Source organism: Nilaparvata lugens, chromosome 5, assembly GCF_014356525.2.
Source record: "Nilaparvata lugens isolate BPH chromosome 5, ASM1435652v1, whole genome shotgun sequence".
Taxonomy (NCBI): Eukaryota; Metazoa; Arthropoda; class Insecta; order Hemiptera; family Delphacidae; genus Nilaparvata; species Nilaparvata lugens.
Window position 1 is genome coordinate 64,697,270 of NC_052508.1, and position 25,488 is coordinate 64,722,757.

Here is a 25,488-nt window from a genome sequence, read left to right on the forward strand (position 1 = left end):
ACATATTCTTTTCCTCTTCTTTTTCTCCTTCTTCTTCTTCTTCTTCAAATTATTTCTCATTGTTCTTATTTTATTTATTGTCCCCTATCTTTGCCCCCTATTTTTGTCCCCTATCTTTGTCCCCTTCTTCTTATCATTTTTATCCTTATCACTTGTGTATTCATTCTTGTACTTCATATTCTCTTGCACTTGACTTCGTCGACATCTTTCTATTCTCTTCTTTTTCTTTTTCTTTTTCTTTTTCTTTTTCTTCTTCTTCTTCTTCTTCTTCTACTTCACATTATTTCTCATTGTTCTTATTCTATTTACTGTCCCCTATCTTTGTCCCCTTCTTCTTATCATTTTTATCCTTATTATCCTTATCACTTGTGTTTTCATTCTTGTACTTCATATTCTCTTGCACTTGACTTCGTCGACATCTTTCTATTCTCCTCTTTTTCTTCTTCTTTTTCTTCTTCTTCTTCTTCTTCTTCACCTCCTCCTTCGGTCTAGTTTTCTCCTACTTGACTTTCCTGTCTTCTTCACCGTCTTCTCCAGCTTTATCCTCTCCTTCTTCTTCACTTTTTGGTATTCTTCGCCTTATTCTGTCTCATCTTCTCCTTCAACACATTCTTGTCTTCTTCATCGTGTTTTCCTGCTTTATCTTCTTCTTCTTCACCTTCTCCTTAGGTCTAATTTTCTCCTACTCGACTTTCTTGTCTTCTTCACCGTCTTCTGCAGCTTTATCCTCTCCTTCTTCTTCACTGTTTGGTATTCTTCGCCTTATTCTGTCTCATCTTCTCCTTCTACACATTCTTGTCTTCTTCATCGTCTTTTCCTGCTTTATCTTCTTCTTCTTCTTCTCCACCTCCTCCTTCGGTCTAATTTTCTCCTACTTGACTTTCTTGTCTTCTTCACCGTCTTCTGCAGCTTTATCCTCTCCTTCTTCTTTACTTTTTTGTATTATTCGTCTTCTTCTGTCTCATCTTCTCCTTCCACACATTCTTGTCCTCTCCATCGTGTTTTCCTGCTTTATCTTCTTCTTCACCTCCTCCTTAGGTCTTATTTTCTCCTACTTGACTTTCTTGTCTTCTTCACCGTCTTCTGCAGCTTTATCCTCTCCTTCTTCTTCACTGTTTGGTATTCTTCGCCTTATTCTGTCTCATCTTCTCCTTCTACACATTCTTGTCTTCTTCATTGTCTTTTCCTGCTTTATCTTCTTCTTCTTCTCCACCTCCTCCTTCGGTCTAATTTTCTCCTACTTGACTTTCTTGTCTTCTTCACCGTCTTCTGCAGCTTTATCCTCTCCTTCTTCTTCACTTTTTGGTATTCTTCGCCTTCTTCTGTCTCATCTTCTCCTTCTACACTTTCTTGTCTTCTTCATCGTCTTTTCTTGCTTTAGCTTCTTCTTCTTCACCTCCTCCTGCGGTCTAATAGTCTCCTCCTTGACTTTCTTGTCTTCTTCACCGTCTTCTCCAGCTTTATCCTCTCCTTCTCTACTTTTTTGTATTATTCACCTTCTTCTGTCTCATCTTCTCCTTCTACACTTTCTTGTCTCCTCCATCGTCTTCTCCTGCTTTATCTTCTTCTTCTTCACTTTCATGTCTTCTTCTTGTATTCTTCATCTTCTCTGTCTTTTTCCTTCGAATTATTTTTTCTTTTCCTATTCCCATTTTCTGTATTTTTCCCGTCTACTACACAAATTGCTGCACCTAGACAACCATAATTTAATTTCCTTTCATCCTTCTTGGTCTTCAATTTCTTTTCTATTCACTGATTAGAGTAGTTTTACTCATCCACACATCCATCACTGCACGACATAACTGAAGACAACAGTATTTATTTGGAATAATATTTTTTCTCATTGGAAAATGAGTACCCACCCAATTTAGACGAGCAAATCTTATATCCTACTACCGTATCAAGTTTTTGTCTGAAAGGTATTCATCTATCTAACTATTTCTTTTTCTCTGCTCCTCGATTTCATTCGTCTTGTACATCCTTTTCTATCTCCACTTGATTCTAAGTGTTCACTATCAACTGCAGCGTTCTTTTCCCCTACCACCTTCTCTTTCTTCTTCTTCATCTTCTTCTTCTTTTATTTTCTTTCACTCTCCGTAGAGCGTGATGACCGTTGGGGTTTTCATCGTGTAATGTTGGACTCAGGGCAGCAATTTTCTCCAACAAGTCTGTGTTTCTCTTCTTCTTCTTCTTCTTCTTCTCTTCTTCTTCTTCTCATTCTTCTTCTTGTTATTCTTGTTGCTTCTGTTGTTGCCAATGTTATTCTTCTTCTTCTTCTTCTTCTCTTCTTCTTCTTCTCTTCTTCTTCTTCTTCTTCTTCTTCTTCTTCTCTTCTTCTTCTTCTTCTTCTTCTTCTTCTTCTTCTTCTTCTTCTTCTTCTTCTTCTTCTTCTTCTCCTTTTTCTTCTTCACCTCTTTCTTTTTCTTCATCCTCTGGTTGTCCTTTTCACTGTCTTCTTCTTCTTCTCCTTCTTCTTCTTCTTCTCCTCCTTTTTCTTCTTCACCTCTTTCTTTTTATTCATCCTCTGGTTGTCCTTTTCACTGTCTTCTTCTTCTTCTTCTTCTTCTCTTCTTCTTCTTCTTCTTCTTCTTCTCTTCTTCTTCTTCTTCTTCTTCTTCTCCTCCTCCTCCTCTTTTTTCTTCTTCACCTCTTTCTTTTTCTTCATCCTCTGGTTGTCCTTTTCACTGTCTTCTTCTACTTCTTCTTCTTCTTCTTCTTCTTCTTCTTCTTCTTCTTCTTCATCTTCTTCTTCTCCTCCTCCTTTTTCTTCTTCACCTCTTTCTTTTTCTTCATCCTCTGGTTGTCCTTTTCACTGTCTTCTTCTTCTTCTTCTTCTTCTCCTTTTTCTTCATCTTTTTCTACCTCTTATTCTTCTTCTTCTTCTTCTTCGCTGTACTCTTCTTCTCCTTCTTCTTCTTCGTCTCCTTTTTTCTTCCATCCTTCTACTGTTTTGCCTCTTTCTATTCTTCTCATTCCCACTCCTCCTGCTCCTTTTATTCTTCTCGTGCATCATTCCTTCATAAACTCCCATTCCTGATTTGCTCCTCCTCTAATTTTTCTCCTTCATCAGCTCTCAATGCATGCATAATATGATTGCAGATCACGACCAGTTGGTTATACGAGAAAAGCTTCAATATCCTACAGCTAGTACCACCCAACTCTGTCAACATTGGTGCAATGGGACGCATATATATAGGCTATAACGAATGGTGGCAGTTCGACATTCCTAGAGCTGGCTGATACATGTGTGATGAATAAGCAAGAGTTCATTGGAAGACGATGTGTGATATCAGCACGCAGAATAAGTTTAGAGTCACGCGAATATACATACATTATACTAGCCGTCAGGCTCGCTTCGCTCGCTGGACCCCCGACTGGATCGTCCAAAAATGAGATCAGCGGGCTCGCTTCGTTCGCCTGCATGTAGACCTCAGCGGATCCTCTGTACCGAATTCTGGACCCCCGACTAGATTGTCCAAAAATGAGATCAGCGGGCTCGCTTCACTCGCCTGCATGTAGACCTCAGCGGGACCTCTGTACCGAATTTGAACGTATTATGTCAATTTGATCTCGAAAAACACCTGTTACTATATCGGCGTATCTTTGGCGAACAAAATTCTTCCACCTCAGCTAAACCTGTGTACTGAATTTTTTTAAATATATTTCCATCAATTTTTGAAAAAGGTGAGGAAACGCAGAAAAGCTGAGAAAACGCTAATTTTGGCTAACTGGATAAATTGGTATTTAGGAGGTACTGGATAAATGCATTTCAATCTTCAACTTGGTGCCAACCTAACAAAGTCAACTCAACTTAGTGCCAACTTGACAAAATTTTTAATTTAGTTACCAGAACAACTGTTTCGAAGAGGTACTCTCTCTAGATTATAATTCTATATTAACATATGGTATGGACATTTCAATTATAATTTTAAGGTATTGGAATAAAAAGAATATACAAAAAGAACTTTAAACCCTTAAAAACCACCCTTAGAGTTAAAATATCGCCAAAAGATTTCTTAGTGCACCTCTAAAGGGCCAACTGAACATACCTACCAAATTTGAACGTTTTTGGTCAGGTAGATTTTTAGTTCTGCGAGTCAGTGAGTGAGTCAATCAGTGAGTGAGTGCCATTTCGCTTTTATATACAGAGTGATTCATAATTATGGTAAAATATTTCAATACGTGATAGTAGAGGTAAAAATAAGAAAAAAAGTTAATATAAACATATATCCATAAACGCTTCATTAGCGAGCTATACAGGGTGAAAGATTTCGCCCGGAATTCAGTTCCTCTGGTGAAATACACCGATGCTGAATTGTTTGGGGAGTAGTTTTTTAAAAACTTATGCTGGATTCGTATGGAAAAATATCTGAAAAATTGAATAAAACTAGTCTGGAAGCTGTAGTGTGAGTAGTTTTTGAGAAAAAAGTTGAAATATGCAAAAAATCTAAGTAGAAAAACACAGACTTCTACGTTTGATGCCCAATAACTTTCTTTAATGACCAGTAAACAAATAATTTTTCGCAATAAAACTTGTAGAAAATTTAATTCTGAAAAGAATTATGTAAGCTGTGTAAACTAAATTTAAATGAAAGTTGAATAAAATGTATTCTTATGTAGTACATTACACCACAAAAATTTGCTGTTTTATGAGGAGAGAACTAATAACTCATAAGTTGTAGCTGATTGCAAATAGAATATTCGGTTTTTTATGAAAAGTTTTTTTATATGAAAGTAGCATATCTAAATGACATTAAACTTATACCAAAAAACTAGTAGATTATGCCATTAAGCCTGGGAGGAAGCTCGAACAGAAGTAGATGATCTCCTATGATTCCTGCCCAAATGTTTACTGAAAACTGATGTTGTGGAAGATTAGGATTGATGGAATGAGGATTCTCAGTTGCCCAAATATGTTGGTTGTTGACGTTAACGATAGCTGTTCTTGGAGAGTGTGCCTCGTCGGTAAATAAAACGGTTGTTAAAAAGTTTGGGTAAACAAGTTTCACTAAAAACCATCGGCAAATACCAGCACAGGGAATTCAGTCTCGTGGCAATAGAGTATGAACTTTCTGGAGGTGGTATGGATGTAATTGTTGCTATTTTAGTTTCCTCCAAATATAGATTGATGGACATTAAACTGCACTGACAATTCTCTTGTGCTCTTCTCTGGATGTTCATAAATTTCATTAAGAACTTGTTCTTCTAACTCAACAGTCATAGCAGATCGGGGTCTGCCTGCATAAATGTGCTCCTATACACACTACACTTTGTATGTTGAAGTCAAGAGAAAACTTTGTTGTTGAGAGGTCCGAAATTCGTTAAATAGAGGTAAATAAGCAGCAAAAACTCTAAAATGTCATGAGACAAGGAAAAAATTCGTTGTGTAGAGGATTTCGTTAAGTGGAGGTTCGTTATAGAGAGGATCGACTGTATTATTATTTATTTTTATATTATAAGTAAGTAAGATTATTTCTTTGATGTTTGATGTAATTCAACTCAAAATTTCAGCATTCCTTTTAAATAACAGCGACGCTTCCCATTCACATAACTAAGTTCCTCAAGCTTCCAATTTCTTTTTCTGTTGAACTTGATCTGCTGTAGGCCGGACTTGATCATGCAAATGCTTCCGTTTTTTACTTACTTTTGTACCTGAAGTTATACACTAAAGATGAAATTGAAGCTTCAATAAATGAATAAATCTAATTTAAAAATAAATAAATAAATGCTAACAGTCTGAAGTGAATCTCATGTTTAGAGGGAGGGCATAGCCCTGATGAAATGAGTCCGAGTTGTGAGACGAACTCTGTCAGCAGCCACGGTTTTGCCTCGTAAAAAGACAGTGGCACCGTTATTGAGCCGGCATAGGCATGCTGCTAGCATCTGAAGAACACCTAGGCTAGGTTATGCTCCAGCACCTACTACTGTACAGCATCTCTTTGCAACCGTTCCTTTCAGCTTACAAATCTATTTATTTATTTATTCCATCTATCATTTACCTCTAATCTTACTTTCTTTCATTCTACTTCCTTAAACCTTTCTATCCTCCTCCTCCCTCTCACCTTCACTTCCTTCTCCTTTTTCTCCTACTTCTCCTCCTTCTCCTCCTTCTCCTCATTTCATACTATTTGATTGCACAATATGTAAAAAAGAGGTACATCTTTGACATGAGTGAAGCTGTACAACATAATTTGAATTCTGATCAGGTGCAAGAGTTGTTTTTGAAAAGAATGTTCAGTGATAGGCGACCAAGTGATGCAGGAAAAAAAAGAAAAAAATATGACTGGGAAATAGATTAGTAATAGTTTGAGAGATTTTAAAGATTTTAAATGTGGGGATATTTTTAATATGCAAATTAAGCAGGTGTTAACTGGGGCAGCAGATGTCAGTTAACACCTGCTACAACAAAGATGGCCGCCGCTGGGGAACCGTTGGGGACACCTGCTTCCTATTGGTGGGGGCACTATGGAAGGGGGACGCCATTTTGAACACACCCATGCTGGGGTAGGGGAGATGGACACCTGCTACAATGGCCTCTTCCTATTGGTTGGGGTGGTGGGGGCACGACGCCATTTTGAACACGCCCTTGCTTCCTATTGGCTGGGGGCGGGGCCAAAATGGCCGACTGGGGCTGGGGGGGTGGAGGGGGCAGTACCAAAATGGCTGACTAGGGCAGGGGGGGTGGAGGGGGAATGGCTGACTAGGGCAGGGGGGGTGGAGGGGGGCGTGGCCACGCCCCTTCATTCCTATTGGCTGGGGGCGGGGCCAAAATGGCCGACTGGGGCTGGGGGGGTGGAGGGGGGAGGCCACACCCCTCGATTTCTATTGGATAGGCAGCTCTCTCAAAACCCCACTACTGCGCGCTGTTATCTATTGGCGGGGCAATACCTAACAGAACGTCTCTGCAACGAAATAGGCCTCTTAAATAGTTAAATCCGCGCTGTTAGCTATGGGTGACTTCAAGACTGTTGAGGTAGTAATTAATTCATATTTTGGACTGATTCAAATGAAAAATTGGAGCAGTAATCAAATATTAGAACGCTTAAAATATACTATTATTAAACGAAAAATACATTAATATTGTAAATACAACTATATTTCACTTTACATGATCAGCACCCAGGTTATTGCCTGTACTATGTACTAATAGTTATTGCCTTGCAATAAAAATACAATAACAATGCGTACCTGCACCTGAGCATGTGGTGGATTTTGCCGTGAAACCTGGTTACTAATCATGTAAAAAGTAGAATATATACAGTGGTATTCACTATATAGATGTATGTATTTTATATATATCATGTATATACTATATACATTTATATACTATCATGTATTTTTATCATGGAGAAATACCGCATCATGTCCTCCCATACAATCAATTTATTCGAAATACACCGGTCAAATCAAATAATCGATCATCAGAGAAGCTTTATTTGAGAAATTAAGTGCAATGTATGAGTGTGAAATTCTTCAAAGTATTTCCGGTAGCAAATAGAAAATAGGAAAATATTATTTTCCATACATGATAGTCTGTTTTCTACAAGATTATTTATTTATTTCATTGGCAACTACAGATCATAATTATAATAAATATAATATGATTGGGAGAAGACAACAGGCATAACCCAAAACTGTCTTCTCCCAATTTTTACAAATAAATGTTTCAAAAAAGAAAGGTTAAGATTTCACTTTCACTCCAAAAAGTCCAATTTCCACTTCAAAACTAATGACTAAACTAAAAATTTTGATATTTAAAAACTGATTAAAAACAAAAATATTTCACTCGAATCTCTAAAAATTAGAAATTTTTGAGTAATTTTGCAAAATTTTGATAGAGAAGAAACACAACTTCACTATTAGCACAGCTGATATTATCTTGACGTACATCATCTTTTCATGGAGTGCTGCATTGAAATCAGATAATATACAATCTCTCAGTACATTTTTCATGGTGAAATCTGAAATCTACCAACGCATTTCCCGTAGACTAATTTGAATAGAAACGTTTTTCCATACTGCAATCCTTCAGAAATGATTCCGGAAGCCGAACTTTCCCGCGCTGTAAAAATAGCACTTCATACCGTTTATCAACTGTAAAATCAACAATACAACTGTACTACGTCTGCAACATTGTGCTAGTACAGCATTGTAGTACAAATGCACAACAATAGTGAGTGGAGAGCGGAACACGGTCCACTGCTTCGGGAATGGTGTTGGCAAAGGAGAGAAATTCCTCCTTGAGGAAAGAAGAAGAGAGATGAAGTAGAAGATGCAGGGGCGGATTCAATTCTTAGAGACGACTGGGTACTAACAGCAGCATTGCACTCTTCTTTTCCCCCAAATTTTGAGGATTTTCAGGTTTTGATCAACTATATCTTCGACTGTTACTAGTGGAAAATCCTCTGGGGAGTTTTATTTTCGTTTACAAGCAGAAATGAAGCTCTCAGATCTCTCTATTTCAATATATATTTTCAGATACACTTGATTACAAATTCCCTTAAATTCCTTGATATTATTATTAGCGTATGGCTTTGAATGGTGGGGAGACCCAAGGGTAGTTCCACCTCGCCGTATATAGTCCAAAGTTCCCTAATGGGAAAACGGACACTAAGGTTATAGTGAGCACAATACTTTAAATTTACACTTTTCACTTAAATTTCGGAAAAAACATTTTCTTACCTTCAACCATCACTAACGTGGTCAAACATCTCTGAACTTACATTGAGATTTCTTACAGATTTATGAGTTTTTGTGTTCAATAAGGATCAGCTTCTAACTCAAAAATTTCGATATTCTCAAGTGGAGGAGGACATGAAAGAACCCCTCAATGGTCAAAACTAAAAAGACCGAAATATTTTGGAAAGCGACCTAATATTATCAAATCAAATATCACAGCTCGTGATATACGTTTTTCTCAGCTTATCAAGACGGTTGAAAATCAGGTATCGTAATGTTTAATTTGGAGAAAATTAGGAAATTTATAAAAAAGAATTCATTGGAAGAGAAATTACAAATATGGAAGAATAATTTATTTATTTATTTATCACATTGTGTACACATACTTAACATGAGGAAAGGCACAACAGGCTCATGCCCAAAACTTTCCCATTTCTAATTTATACTATATACTGTCCAAATCAAAAAGTTGCTTATGTCACTCTCACTTTTCATATACAATTTACGCTCTTCAATACTCTTTGATAATGAAGATGAAAAAGGGAGAAATAAAGTGCTGTTTTATTATTATAGAATTATATTTTATTATAAGAAGTATTTTGTAGTTTGTTTCATGTTTTTACGGAAGTTTCATTATCAATCTATCTAAATTTGAAATTGTTTATTTAATTCTGATTTCTATATTCAGATTGATGATTTGGTGTATAAATTGAAATGAACATAACCTACATAATATTTGAACAATTTAAGACAAAATCAGGAAATTGAAGAAGTTTTGGGCAATAGTCTGTTTTTTCTTTTCCTACTATTGTATTGTTTGCTCTTATTAACCGAGCGAAGTGAGGTCTAAGATTCAAGTCAACGGTTTTGCATTTCTCTTTATATTTAAATGTTTATATGTTCCGCATTTACGGCGAAACGCAGCAATAGATTTTCATGAAATTTGACAGGTAGGCTATGCTCCTTTTTAAATTGCGCGTCGACGTATATACAAGGTTTTTGGAAATTTTGAATTTCAAGGTTAATATAAAAGGAAAAGGAGCCTCCTTCATACGCCAATATTAGAGTAAAAATCAGATCATTCATCATAAATCAGCTGTCCAGTGAATAAATTATAAATCGCATGCCATGACGCATGCAATTCAATATCTCAATGTAACTTGGTAAAAATCAGCTGCTGTGTGGACTATTAATTACATGCCTCATTGAATGCAATTTTTATGCACTATTAAATGAACTATTGATTGCATGCAATAGCGCATGCAATTAATAACTAAAATAACATAGTATTGTCTCTCGACCTTTCTTTGCTTTGAACTCGGGCTGACCAGTATGTCTTGAAGGAGGTTAGCTTTTGATGTTTGCATTTTTGATACACCAACCCCATCAGCCATTAGCCGTTTTCACACCGATATGTCCTCAACAGGACATACAGACAGTATTTACTCTGATGGACAGTATAAGAGGAGGCTGTGGTTTATAACTGCGCGAGGTCTACTGTTCACATAGCTACTAGTAAATAAATGAAGGAGCAAGAGGAAAAGATGATGAAGGAAGACAGAGGAAGAAGAGTGAGAGGACAGGATGACAGTGGGAGAAGGAGGAAAATAAAAAGGTGTCTGAAAAAAAAGGAAAGGAAAAAGTCAAGAAATATTCAGAAGAAGCGTAGTGCGAAAAACAAGGTGTGAAAATCGTAAACCGCTGGTATCTTCGATAGTATTTTTCCAGTAATACTGTATCTCGATGTTGACGGTATCGATTTATCAGTGATATCGATATTATTTCCAGTTATTTCGGTAGTTGAACGGTAAAAGCGTTTTGCAACGGCTGTCTAGGGAAGCCGCCAGAGTTAGAGCAGGAATGTCGGAAATGATAAGTGTTTCCTCCTATTGGTGTAACAGCATTTTTCCAAGGCCTGTTGTGGGAGATTATAGTGAAAGATGAAGAAGACGACGAAATTAAGGTGATCATTTTCAAATACAAATTTGTAAAGAGATGAGTGGATAAGTGGTTTAATGTCCCCTTCAAGTATACTCATATGCATTATTAAATTATTCAATTTATGAAAAACCTATATAATATTTGGACAATTTAAGACAAAATTAGAAGTTTTGGGCAATAGCCTGTTTTTCTTTTCCGACTAGTGTATTGTTTACTCTAACCGATAAATAAGTGAATTTTTTATTTATAAAATAGAATTATAGTACCCTTTAAAATTAATAAAATATTAAAAAATGTTACAATTTGTATTCTTGTTTAGTAATTCTATTTTATAAATACAAGAAAGTAGCCCTGAATTCATACATTTCAAATGAATTTTTATCAACATTTTATAACATGCAGATTCTATTCAATTCAATATTAAGGATTAATAGATTAAACTCCACATTCTTATGCTGTAAATTAAAGATAGAAAATGGACTACACTTCATATTTTTTCTTGAGACATGCATATTCAAAATTCATAGTTAAAATTCAAGCACATTCTTATCCTGCCCTGCGCATTCTTCCAACAATCCAGGAAGGAGAGGAACGTCAGTTTGCCGTTTGCCAAACAATCCTCTACAATGTAAGCTCTCCGAACAAAGCCAAGACAACAATAAAAATTTCACGCCGCTTGTATCATAAATGATGCGTGAAACTGGTCCATTGTCTTCGAAATACGAATTCATCGGATTCATCCGTGAACCGATTGATGAACTATTGGGCAGTCACTCAGTCAGGGTAAGTCAGTCATGACTGAGTCATTCCAGTCTGTTTACTTAGCATCTATTGACTGCTCCACATTTCACGACCCAAATGCCAAAAAACATCAAATAATCTGTGTTCTGTTCGGCTCCTTTCACCTACAGTGCGGCTCACTATAAACTGACAGCATTGTTTGAATGAGAAGCATTGATCTTATTAGTGAATAATGGCGCCAAAATTGTAAGCTTCTTACTGTAAGCATTGTGATTGATTGATTGATTGATTGATTGAGAACTTTATTTATGTAGATTACAATATATACTGGCTTATACACTTATATACAATAGCTTACAATACAGAAAAATTATAGATGAATTTACATAATATAGACTAAGAAAATAATTATTGAAAGTATATGATATGAAAAAGTAATTTGTAATATAATAACAATAGATAATTATATTGTTATGCATCTACATAAATTGGCGGAGCTTTGGACATGATGAGTTTCATTCATAAGGAATTATGACAGTTTAATGTGGATCTTAAATATCATCTCTCCACATTAAACTAATACTGGCTGTTAGAGTCAAATGTTATAACAATAGTCAGCTAATCTAGCGATACTTTGCCTCTGCTGAGCCCTTAGAAAGTGCGTAGATTATACATTGTAGATGACAAGAGACAGATGGACCTTAATTTTAAGAAGTCATGGCGTCACATTTGAACTGGGGTAGCAGAGAGTAGGCCGACGTCGGTGCAATATTATAATTATGTGAATCCGCGAGATTCTGGTAAAAATGAGAAATCAATCTCTCCTTGAAAGTATAAGTATATTCAAATCCACCATATACGTAAACCTGAACCGGGTACTGAGCCCTGGATTTGGACTTGGACCTGAACCTGAACCTGAACCTGGACCTGAACCAGAACTTGAACCTGAACCTTGTTCTGGACCTCAACCTGGACCTGGACTTAAAAATGGACCTGAGCCTGAACTCACATGCACCTGTGCCGTTCAAGCCCAGCTTTCAAACGATTTCATGCTCTGCTGACCAACAGATAGTATTATTGGTTTTTATGGGAATGTTCAAACAATGGCAGAATGAAGATTACTTGTGTGATCTCTCATACAAAGCGATGGTTTCCCCTTCTTCACAGCAGGACAGAAATCCATTGAAAAGCTGGTCTTGAACTTTGCTTTGGAAAATACTGTTATTTTGTCTAGTCGTCAATTTTGTAATGAATGGTTCACAAGAGTTTTCGAGTATAAGATTGAGTAATGTCTAAATAAGATCACTACACAGTGCGTTTCATTTTAAACAGGCTGCATACTCCATATAATTAAGACTAACGCTACCCATCCAATAAATGCTGAAAGTTAAGCTAATTGTTTTTTTATTATTTTGGAATGATTTCACAGTAAGAAAAGTTATTGAACATTCAATTTTTATAATAACTTAAGTTGAGATGTCGTATGATTTCCGTTAGTTATACAGCGAACATTATACATCATTACACTGACATCCTGACAGTGTCTCCCCAATTATCCCACTTCTCACAGAGTTCTATTTTTCTACAGAGTACCTACAGGTCACCTTCTCACTTAAATCTACATTTTAAGAGAGAAAAAGCGTGAAATTGTAATAGAAATGCATCACTCAACGCTTATTACAGAAGGAAGGAGGTGCATCCAAACCATAAAATAAACAAGGAAAGTTACTTAAAAGAGGAACGGAAAATGGGCAATAGAAATGATAAAAAATGAATAACCTATGTATTGAAACTTCAACGTAATGTTAACGTGTAGGAGATCTGAGGATACAATCTAAATAATTGACAAGTGGAGGAATTTTCTTGAAGTTCTAACAGGATTCTATAGTGAGACTCACTTCAAACTTCCATCATTATTGGTTGAATAGGAAGCATTGATATAATTCATGAGAAATGCAGACAGTTTTAAGTGAATCTCACAAAAGCTACAAGTCTTTTATCCAATTATTATTGAAACTGGACAACGATGCATTGAGCTTCAAGCATCATTTTCAATACATGTCAATTACTGAAGATATAAAACATGTAGGACTCAACGTGACGTGTATTGGGGAGTTCGCCCCAACCACCAATATCAAGATAAACACGATTCCGTTTACCGTTTGAAATGCAAATTTCGAAAATGTAAAATAGATAAACTCAATGTAAATGCAGAAGTTCCTGAGAATGTGAAGGTTCTGAAAACGTTTAGAAGCGACCTTTAATGGTTGAGACAAAGTGACAAGTTGGTGTTTTTGTTGACATTATAATTCCTTGAGAGGATTTTAATATATTTAGGATATCACCGAAGGAATTGTACACCTTGAACTTCAAATTTGAGCTATGAATGAATGGAAGTGTATTCTGAAGAGTCATTATTATTGAAAACAATGTAGAAATATACACAAATATTGTAGAATAATCGACTACTCCTCACCTAGAAACTGATCGATAGAAACTAGCTTCTATAAGGCCTCTTTCACACGATAGGAGACGTGCAACTTGAACACTGAACAGTGTTCTCGTTTTTTTGTCGAAGTACATTGAGTCAAATCGTGTCTTTCACATGGTGACTCCTATCCAGGAACCTCGTTTTGTCACGTCTTTTCCCCTCGAGGCAAGCAGAGGCAAGATCTAACAACTATGCCGACGGTTCCACAAAGTATGACTCATCACTTTTTTCTCAAAGTCTAACTTTCTTAAAAATATAGATAGAAGATTTCTGATTTCGGATTTGGATTCAGCGACCCCAAATTCTTTAAAGCGTAAGTCCCGTTTTCGAAAATATCCGAAAACAAGGAAGTTATGGCTGTTTTTAATAAAGCTTTCTATTATCATATAATTATACGGTAAAAACGAACAGGTACTGTACTATACAGTACGTAAGTACTCTAGCTATTATAATACAACTTACACTGTATTCGTGTAGGAAATTTGGTAGGTTATTTATCTTGATTTCTGAAAATACCCCAAAATAAGGAAGTAAGATAACTTTGAAAAACCAAAGTTTTCCTGCCGATTGAAGAAACATTAAAAATTAGTCTAAGACATATTATGTCTTAGAATAAAAACGTGTAACAAATATCAGATCACTATTCAAGCTATCAAGCTTTTCATAAATTTCATAAGTTTGTGTCGACGGTATATCACATAAAAGGCAAATGCTCGCGCTTGGTCCATAGTTCTATGACTGAGGAATGAGGATTTAGGTCAGCAACTAAAATCGACAAGCCATGATTGTCAATCTTACTCATGATACAAAGCTTTGTACTATGATACATGGTTTTCATTCCGTATCATTCTTTAATAAAAATAAAACAAGATTCCGGTTTCAAAAGCATCAAAGTCGCCAGGCTGGTCTGAGCTATTCATGACTTTTTTTCAGTATGCATTATCAACTCAGCAGTTCTAATACACAGATATCACTACTTGGAATGCCATGACATTTTCTATTCTTTCAATTCCTATTATTACCATAGATCGATTCAGATCAGCACAATGTTTATACTGTATGTTCATAATAGATTTTTCCGATTGTAAAAAGAAATAGTCAATAATTGCTGGGGATTTAAAGTGATATTCAACGATTTGAACCTGATAAATTGGATTGTTGAATGACAATTGAAATTCAGTGAATTTTACTGTACAACATTCCTTTTCCTCCTATTATTGGGTTTCCCATTTTATTGGGTGATGAGTGGAGATGATTTATGATTTCATATTTGGATTCATCTTTCCATAGTTCAATATTTTTTTGGAAAACTAGAACTTTTAAAAGTTAAAAATGTTTATGTATAAACTTTTCAGGTGTTCAAAAACTTCTTAAAACCTTTGCCTGTCCCTGTGAGGCAGGAGTATTATTATCTTAGTATGTACTATATAATCATATGATAATGGAAAGCTATATTAAAAACAGCTATAACTCCCTTGTTTTCAGGTATTTTTGAAAATGGGACTTACGCTTTAAAGAATTTGGGGTCGCTGAATCCAAATCCGAAATCAGAAATCTTCTATCTATATTTTTAAGGAAGTTAGACTTTGAGAAAAAGTGATGAGTCATAGGTTTGAGCAAACGTCGGCATAGTTGTTAGATCTGTCGGCCTATTCGTAAGATCCCCATGTGAAAGTACAGGAGAGCTGCAAAATATGAAATATGATCTTCCGTAATATGATATTCCAGGAGCGAGGTCTCTGCCGTGTGAAACTGGCCTAAAGGAAATGTTTTCCAATTAAGTGTTAGTACAGCAGAATGATTATTCACAAACCATAATGCAAGTTATAACTTCATCTAGAATTACTTCAGACTGTATTACACAGTGAGTATAGAAATAGTAGGCTATAGTATTCCATACTCACTGGTATTACTTACATTATTGATTTGGAAACGTTGTTGTCTTTAATGAAAGAATGCTTACAGTTCAAAGTAAATTTTACTATAAACAAGCAAATTTCACTTATTTACACCTTGGGTGAAAAGAGATAAATTTATCTTGTTTTTTGGGATCTCCATAATAACCACGCGATGGTACAAATTCTATGTTACTCAAGTGAGATCTCCGAACTGTAAGATTTCCTTACAAATAACTCCAATACTGCTCATTCATACAATGTTGGTAGTTTGAAGTTATTAATGCTAAAACGTATTCTGCATCACGTTTCTATCAAGAAACGTATGTGATGCAAAAAGCGTTCTACGATGAACATAATCTTCAAGAATTAGTTCATGGTCAAGACGAACTATAGCCAGAAAAAATATTATTTTCAGAGTGTTGGCACTGGAAAAAGAGAGATGACTGATTAAGTAAATCACTGTGAAAATAATGATTTCCAAGTTGGCGTCGATCCATCATGCATTACAAGAGGCAGGCTCACTGAAACTGTTCACTTTTCAACCCCAGCCGTGTGCTTTGACCCGAAACATTTGCTGATTCTTTTTCTTCATCATCATCCTCCTTTTCGTCTTCTTCTTCTTCTCCTTAATTTTCTTCTTCTTCCCGTCATCTTCTCCAGTCACCTTCTCCTCTTTCCTCTTCAATCGTCTTCATATGGTTCCTCTTTTTTTCTTTCTCTTCTTCTTTCGATTTTTCCTCTTTCTCTCTTCTCATTTTCTCTTTTCTTTCTCTTCTTCCACTTCTTCTTTTTCTTCCCCGACATCTTCCCCTCCTTCCTCTTCAACTCTCGTCATCAGGTTCCTCTTCCTTCTCTTCTTTTTCTTCCTCATCTTCTTGTTTTCCTCCATCTTCTTCATCCTCTTGTTGTTGTTGTTTTTCTTCTTCTCCTTCTTTTCTTCTTCTTCATCCTCTTCTTCTTCTTCCTTTTCCCCGACATCTCCTCCTCCTTCCTCTTCAACCCTCTTCATCTGGTTCTTCTTCTTTTTCTTCTCCTTCTTCTTTTTCTACCTCATCCTCTTGTATTTCTCCATCTTCTTCATCCTCTTGTTGTTGTTGTCCTCCATCTTCTTCACCTTCTTCTTCTTCTTGGTTGGCTACGAGGAGATGAGATGCAGAACGTGACTCGATCGGGACCTTGGACTTGGGCAGAAGAGTCAGCCAATCAATCAACCTTTACTAACTTGCCTTCTTGCTTTTGCTGCAACAAAATACTTTTGCCGTTTCAATTCTTGCCAGATTGGAACCTATACCTTCTGCACTCCGGAAACAACTTTGAAATTTTTGTTCACTGATAATATTACCAGGGAGGATACGATACTAGATGGAATCTTTTTTTTATTAATGCTAACTTATACTGTAACTGAAGTTATTATTCTTTAAAGGCCGTATGCACAGTGAAAGCTTAAACTGAATTGATCCAGCTGGTGAATGAACCACTCAAAATGAACCACCTTATAACAAATGAGACATTGAATTTTGACTTACCCAGTACTGAAAATATCCGTTTCCAATGTTGTAACCGGTAGAAATTTTCTCGTTGTCGACATCATCTGGTAAAATCTAATCCACTGTCACTACTAATCACTACGAAATGAAAACTAGTCAACTTTTAAGTCACCATGAATGAAAGCTTTCTTGTTAAACTATGTCCAGAACAGGATTTGGCTTCAATGTATGTACCTGTAACAAACAAAAAGAAAAATGTATTTAATTTCCCAAATACTGTATTCAGGCTACATAATCATGTTATTGGAAGACGAGTGAGAGAAATGTCTTGAGATGAATAGCTTTTATAAAGACTCAATATTGTTGAAAAAAGTAACAAGTACAATATCAAATTGGTTTCAGTTGTATATAACTTAAATTGAATTATTGAAGTGTTCCATTTCCAACACATTATGCGGTTGAACTAATTAAATAATACTCCCAGAGAATATAGAATGTTATTACATATTCTACACTCTGAATACTCCACAGTGTCGATTGTTTTGACTGAAATCGGCCGTCTTAAGCACTTCAGTCAAAACAGTTCAAACCAAAGTCCATCAACAATCAAATATCCACTTCAAATTTCACAATTTAAAACAAATAACGTAATTTTTATCACGACATTTGAATAAAAGTCTGCACTTATAGAAACTTGACTGAAATCTGCCGTCTTAAGCACTTCAGTTCAAACAGTTCAAACCAAAGTCCATCAACAATCAAATCTCCACTTCAATTTTCAGAATTGAAAACAAATAACGTAATTTTTATCACGACATTTGAATAAGAGTCTGCACTTATAGAAACTTGACTGAAATCTGCCGTCTTGAGCACTTCGGTTCAAACAGTTCAAACCAAAGTCCATCAACAATCAAATCTCCACTTCAAATTTCACAATTTAAAACAAATAACGTAATTTTTATCACGACATTTGAATAAAAGTCTGCACTTATAGAAACTTGACTGAAATCTGCCGTCTTAAGCACTTCAGTTCAAACAGTTCAAACCAAAGTTCATCAACAATCAAATCTCCACTTCAAATTTCAAAATTTAAAACAAATAACGTAATTTTTATCACGACATTTGAATAAAAGTCTGCAATTATAGAAACTTGACTGAAATCTGCCGTCTTAAGCACTTCAGTTCAAACCAAAGTCCATCAACAATCAAATCTCCACTTCAAATTTCACAATTTAGAGCAAATAACGTAATTTTTATCACGACATTTGAATAAAAGTCTGCACTTATAGAAACTTGAATGAAATCTGCCGTCTTGAGCACTTCAGTTCAAACAGTTCAAACCAAAGTCCATCAACAATCAAATCTCCACTTCAAATTTCACAATTTAAAACAAATAACGTAATTTTTATCACCACATTTGAATAAAAGTCTGCACTTATAGAAACTTGACTGAAATCTGCCGTCTTAAGCACTTCAGTTCAAACAGTTCAAACCAAAGTCCATCAACAATCAAATCTCCACTTCAAATTTCACAATTCAAAACAAATAACGTGATTTTTATCACGACATTTGAATAAAAGTTTGCATTTATAGAAACTTGACTGAAATCTGCCGTCTTAAGCACTTCAGTTCAAACAGTTCAAACCAAAGTCCACCAACAATCAAATCTCCACTTCAAATTTTACAATTTAAAACAAATAACGTAATTTTTATCTCGACATTTGAAAAAAGTCTGCACTTATAGAAACGCCAACCTTCGTTTTGGACCAAACCGCTTGAAAAGTTATCTTATATTGAAGTCCCAGTGGGCAATATAATAGTAGCATTATGATTTTGCAAAGTCTTTTCATATAAATACTCAAGGATTTAGAAACATTCAAGAATTTGAATCGTGAGTATAAAGTGAGTACGGACTCATTCAGTTTTGAATGGTATATCTACAGATGGAATGATCTCAGTACGTGTAAAGACACTTTCTCTACTGCACACAACTCAAATCAAAGAGAGAACACACTAAAAATAGAGTGAGAAGAGGTGAGTAGGAGAGAGTGACAGAGAGAGAAGCGCCACTCCCACCTGTAACTTGCTCTCAGTTGTGATCTTGTGTCACCTCTATAGTGAGATTTACTTTTGACAGTCAGTATTCCTTTTAAATAACATCAATGCTTCCCGTTCAAACGATGCTGACAGTTTAAAGTGAATCTCAGTGCAGCCACTCCAAACTTCCAACCAACAACCTTGGTGTCGAATGGAGTAATTTTATTCAAGAAATGACTTCATAGAAATTGAAGAGTGCTGGCCGGCCCATCCTACAGCCTATATATACTTTACTACACTATATACTGTACAGTACAACAAACACATACAGTATATACATACAATTATTGTATAGATATGATATTATCTGCATAAACATAATTTTCAAGACACTAGTACATAAAAATACAAATATATTATATGCACTGTAATGAGATTCTCTTCATACTGTCAGCTCATATTAAATGGTGGAAAGTGTTGTTAATGATAAGGAATGCTGGAAGTTTGAAGTGAACTATGATACATAAATAGGTGTGCTGGTAGACAAAGATAAAAATACAATATATAAAAGACAAAGACAAGCAGAGAACATATCTAATACCATCAAGTGTTATTGTCGTCCAGATGGTGATAAAATGATGAGTGGAGGAGATGATTTTGATTGATTGATTGAGTACTTTATTTATGTAGATTACAATATATACTGGCTTATACACTTATATACAATAGCTTACAATACAGCAAAATTATAGATGAATTTACATAATATAGACTAAGAAAATAATTATTGAACTGTATATGATATGAAAAAGCAATTTGTAATATAATAACTATAGATAATAATCATATTGTTATGCATCTACATAAATTGGCGGAGCTTTGGACATATCAATGTCCATTCTTCGGAAAGAATATTAAAAATATCCTCCCCACTAACTCTCTACCAAAATGAGAGAGAGAGAGAAAAGTATTGGAAGTGGTAGAGAGAGGAAAATAGGAGGAAGAGGATGGAATGAGAATTAGGAGTCGATGAAGGAGTACAGACAGGTGTAAGAAAAGAAAATATGAGTGGAGGATGGTGAGAAAGCAGGGAATAGAAAAGAGAAGTTGAAAAGTTGGATAAAAGATGAGTAGATGTGAAAATAGTGATAGAATAAGAGAAACAGGTGAAATAAGAAACACAAATAAAGAAGAAGAGGTGCAATCTGAGTAGGAGTGGGAGGAGGAGTGTGACGGGAAAAGAGTGAGAGAAGAGGTGACGAAGAAGGAGAAGAATGAGAAGGAGAAGAAAGAGGAAAAGATGATAAAAAGTTGCAGAAGAAGAAGAAGAAGAAGAAGAAGAAGAAGAAGAAGAAGAAGAAGAAGAAGAAGAAGAAGAAGAAGAAGAAGAAGAAGAAGAAGAAGAAGAAGAAGAAGAAGAAAGAAGAAGAAGAAGAAGAAGAGAAGAAGAAGAAGAAGAAGAAGAAGAAGAAGAAGAGAAGAGAAGAAAGAAGAAGAAGAAGAAGAAGAAGAAGAAGAAGAAGAAGAAGAAGAAGAAGAAGAAGAAGAAGAAGAAGAGAGAAGAAGAAGAAGAAGAGAAGAAGAAGAAGAGAAGAAGAAGAAGAGAAGAAGAGAAGAAGAAGAAGAAGAAGAAGAAGAAGAAGAAGAAGAAGAAGAAGAAGAAGAGAAGAAGAAGAAGAAGAGAAGAAGAAGAAGAAGAAGAAGAAGAAGAAGAAGAAGAAGAAGAAGAAGAGGAAGAAGACAAAGAAGAAGAAGAAGAAGAGGAAGAAGACAAAGAAGAAGAAAAAGAAGATGAAGATGAAGAAGGAGAAGAAAACGTAGAAGAAACATAAGAGAAAGTAGAAGAATAATGAAAAAAGAAAAGGAAAAGATCGAGGATGCGATGGAGAGGATGGAGACAGGAAGAGGAGAAGAGGGAGGTTGAACTAGTATGGTAAGAGGAGGAGGGGGAGTGAGAGAAGGATAAGGACGTCGATGAAAAAGAGGAAGAGAAGGAGTAGCAGTAGACTGATAAGGAAGGGAGATAAGGATATTAATAGGAGAGAATATAATAGAAACAAGAAGATAGTGAACAAATGATAGTGGAAAGGGGGGTAGAGAAAAAGATATCATGCGGTTCAAAAGGAGTAGGAGAGAAGAACAGAAGAATAGAAGAAAGAAACAAAGAAGAAGATAAAAAGAAAAAAATGAAGAAAAACTTAAAATGCGAATGATGATGGTAACCGTTTTCATTTTCAGCGTACATTGACATACATCATTATCAACGCGGCGTCGGCGTTGTTGAAATGTCAACCAACATTGGTTGCTTCAGAATACGACACGACACGACGCAAATCGCAGCTGTAAGCTGTCAGCGCTGTTCGAATGGGAAGCTGTGATGTTATCTATGACTAATGCTGACAATTTAAAGTGAACACCACTGTTAAAATAAGGATGATTTTGTCGTTTGCGGTTGCTGACAACTATTACGAAAGTTAAATAATAACGTCGGTTTAAGTTAACGTAGGTTTTGTTTCGGTTTTCCTCTGAGCGTTGCCTCATCTACTAACTGTCAGCATTCCTCATAAAATAACGTCAGAGCTTTCCATTCAATCAATGTTGACAATTTAAAGTGAATCCCACTCTAGCAGCCTGTTTGTTTGAATGTAATTTCACATTATTTTAGGATTGGATTTGCTGTAATAGCAGTTGGTAACAGAGATGCGTCTCGATTTTCATTATTGTTTTCATGATGAGAGGAGCATTTTGAGAGGATAGAAAATCGTGTTTTATATCTAACAACAACCACGAGGGCTGTCAGATCTACGAGTGTGATGAGCTCAGTTCTGTAACAGCGGATTTCTCAACTAAGATAAATTTATTTTTCTCAACTTGAGACTTCTTTTCGAAATTTCAAAAATTTTATAAGAGTAGGCTACAGTGATGGAAATTAATAAGAAATTGCATTCAACCACTAGGGCTGTTAAATCTACGAGTGTGATGAACTCAGTGCTGTAACAGCAATTTTTACAACAAAGACTCTTTTCGAAATTTCAAAAATTTTATAAGAGTAAAGATGGAAATTAATAAGAAATTGCATTCATTCAAATGCTAATGAATTATTAATTATTAAACGAAAAATCAAATTAAATGCTTTAAATCACCCCGAAGACTTCTACTGCAAATATTGACAACAGGGTTAACAGCTGGATGGAAATTTGATGAGAGCTACTATCCAAAAATTATTTGCCAACCCGGGAATCGAACCTGGTCCCTCCTAATCCCTCCTCCTATTAATAGTGAGGTCCTCGTTATAATGGCAGTGGAGGAAGATAGGAGAGCAATGTTGCCGATCCTCTGTCTTGTAAATTCTTTCTATAGACGGTAGCTGATACAGGATTATTGATGTAATACTAAATTATATTTTATTAAGCAAGAAATTATATTTTTCAATAATTTCATAATGAATTAACATAATAAAGACAATTTTTTTTCAATTAATCATTAATTCTACATTTGGAAATAAATTGAAGTTGCATTTTTTCAAATGCTAATCAATGAATAATTATTATTAAACGAAAGTCCCAACTAAATTCTTAAGTTTCGGGGTGATTTACAGCATTTAGTTGGGACTTTCGTTTAATAATAATTATTTTGAAAATTCTACATTGTTAAAAGACGAACTGGCAACAGAGCAAAGCGAGAAAGAGATAACGCTATCCGCTTTGTTGAATGATAGACAAGGTTAGCGATACCATTGCCATTATAACGTGGACCTCACTATAGTCAGGAATGCTTACCCTTACACCAAACTGACAATCTCATTGAATTTCCTGTATTTGAGTAAAGTCCATTCTCATCAATCACTTTGCAATAAAAAGCAAGATTTTTCAGACTAGATTTATTTTCAAGTCTCAGAAATTTGAAAAGAGTTAGGCAATCTAGATTTTGAGCATCAGTCTTGTTCCTGTAGGCTATTATTGAGGAAGATTCAATCCAAGCAATAATCATTTCCCATCTGGGATGACAGAAACTATTTGACAAACGAATGTTTTGGAGATTGCAATCACTGATGTGGCAGATTATAATTTGATGTAGCAATCATCTTCTCCAGTGAACGAGTGAAAGAGAAACGTCTCGTCTGTCTTCCTCTTCCAGAAAAACGAAAGTGTTCCCTCATAAATCTACGAATAATAAGTCACAAACGTGAAAGTCTGTTTGGAATTTGTTTCTAAAGTGAGATTCACTTCAAACTGTCAGCATTTATCATAAGCAACATCAATGCTTCCCATTCCATTAATGCTGACACTTTGAAGTGAATCTCATTAGCGTGAAGAAAGCGTTGTGCGGATTTGCTATCTCAGTTGTTCTATTATTTACTTTGCACTAACAGCATTCCATGTGAATAACATCACTAATTTTCATTCAACCAATGCTGACAGTTTCAAGTGAATCGAACACTAGTGCATACATCACTTACTTTGCACTCTAATTGCGCCACTATAATTGAACGTGATAATTATTCATGAAGATCTCTCGAGCATGAAATAGATTTTAGATGTATTTTTCACTAAAACCATGCATGTTGTTCGCTGGAGGTTGAAATTGAACTCTATAAAATACTAGTATAAATCATAGAAGTATTCTCAAGTTTATTTGGTAACTCTCATTTGAATGCTTTAAATCCATACTACATTCAACTTTCCCCTAGTTTTGTCTAATTCGTTTTATCTTCACAGTTCCATCGTAAATAGCTATTTATGTATCAAGAGCGTAATGTGAAATCTCAATGAATCTCAATATTTTGAGAATACTTTAGTCTAGTAGACTAAAATACTAGTAGAATCAAATAAGAGGTATTTTATCAAAATGTTCCAGGGCTGAGCCTTTCAATTTATTTATTCATATGTAAATACAATCCACGTAAAAAAGGGAGCCTCAGGAGAGCTTTCTTCCCCCCCCCCCTCCCACCATCACTGAGGAGTATTCCATGGTCCATACCCCTCACACACCACAAGCTGTCCCCCCAAAGCTTAGGTGCTTTCTACGCCAATGTTCACTTTTCTAATGGCCACCCACTAAGCTCAAACTGAATAGAACCAGCTGGTGGCTTTTAAACTAGAATGAACCACATTATAACAAATGAGACTTAATATGGATTTGATCCAGTTTAACCTTCCGGGACGCGCGCCTTTGTAAGAAGTACAACAGTCAGAAAGTTTTTTGTTTTAATTGAGAAATTCACATCCGTGAGGTTGGTAACCTTTAAGTATTCCTCCGCGACATCTAGCTCCGCCCATAGACAAGATATTGCATTACTATCAATCACTGGTCATACCCTATTCAGTGTTGAAGAGACAGGTGTCAGAAATGTTGTACTTTTTACATCGCGCGCGTCCTAGCTTAGTGTAAAGTTTGAAGTCTAGTGGTCCATTTTTCGAAAGTGAGTGTGATTGTACCGTTAGGTTCAGATGGGTTATTATTTTTTTTTTCAATTATAAACAGTTTTGACAACTTTCATGATGTCAGATGTTCTAAGAACAAGTGAAATAGACCGACTCCTCAATGAAAGTAGTTCAGAAGATGAGCAAAACATTGACTTTTCAGATGACAGTAAGAAAGTGATAGAATACAACGAATTTTCGGATGATAGTGAAGTAGATGGTGGCATTGGAAGTGAATGAGAAACCAGTAATTTCGTTGATGAAAATTCTCCCGACCATGATGATATTCAGTTTATTCTTGGGAAGGATGGTGGAACGATCTGGTGTATGTCTGAAGTAGCAACAACCAGCAAGACTAAGAATAAAAATATTATAAAAATTGAAGTTGAAGCATTTTTATCAGTTATCAGCCTTGATATGATTGATGAGATTTTATATCGCACTAACCAGCATATTGTATCTTTAGCACCTCAATTCAAAAGAGAGCGAGATTGTTCACAATCGAATGGAACTAAAGTGGCCTGAACAAACAAAAATTGAGAAATGAAAAAGAGCTTCAAACATTGAATGAATAGTATGTTTCTGTACGGAGTTTTTACTATGTGTATTCAACGTTTTTTAACATAACCATTATTTTTTTAGTTCCCTCTAATAGTTATTAAAAATCTAAAACATACTAAAAATATCATACTAACATTCAAAAATAGTCTTGTAATGAAAATAATGGTAAAAGTTGCACATATAGATTGATATAGTAGCTATTTTAATGAAGGAACCAAGTGATGTATAAA

At 35.5% G+C, this 25,488-nt stretch overlaps 1 protein-coding gene across 1 annotated transcript in view; it reads right to left on the reverse strand.

Moving 5' to 3' along the window:
* Window positions 1–25,488, reverse strand: part of LOC111054651 — a 96,292-nt gene that overhangs the window by 29,538 nt on the left and 41,266 nt on the right. The window contains exon 2 of the mRNA XM_039429028.1: window positions 17,277–17,471. The gene's annotated coding sequence lies outside the window, so the exon portion shown is untranslated. The remainder of the gene's footprint in view (window positions 1–17,276; window positions 17,472–25,488) is intronic.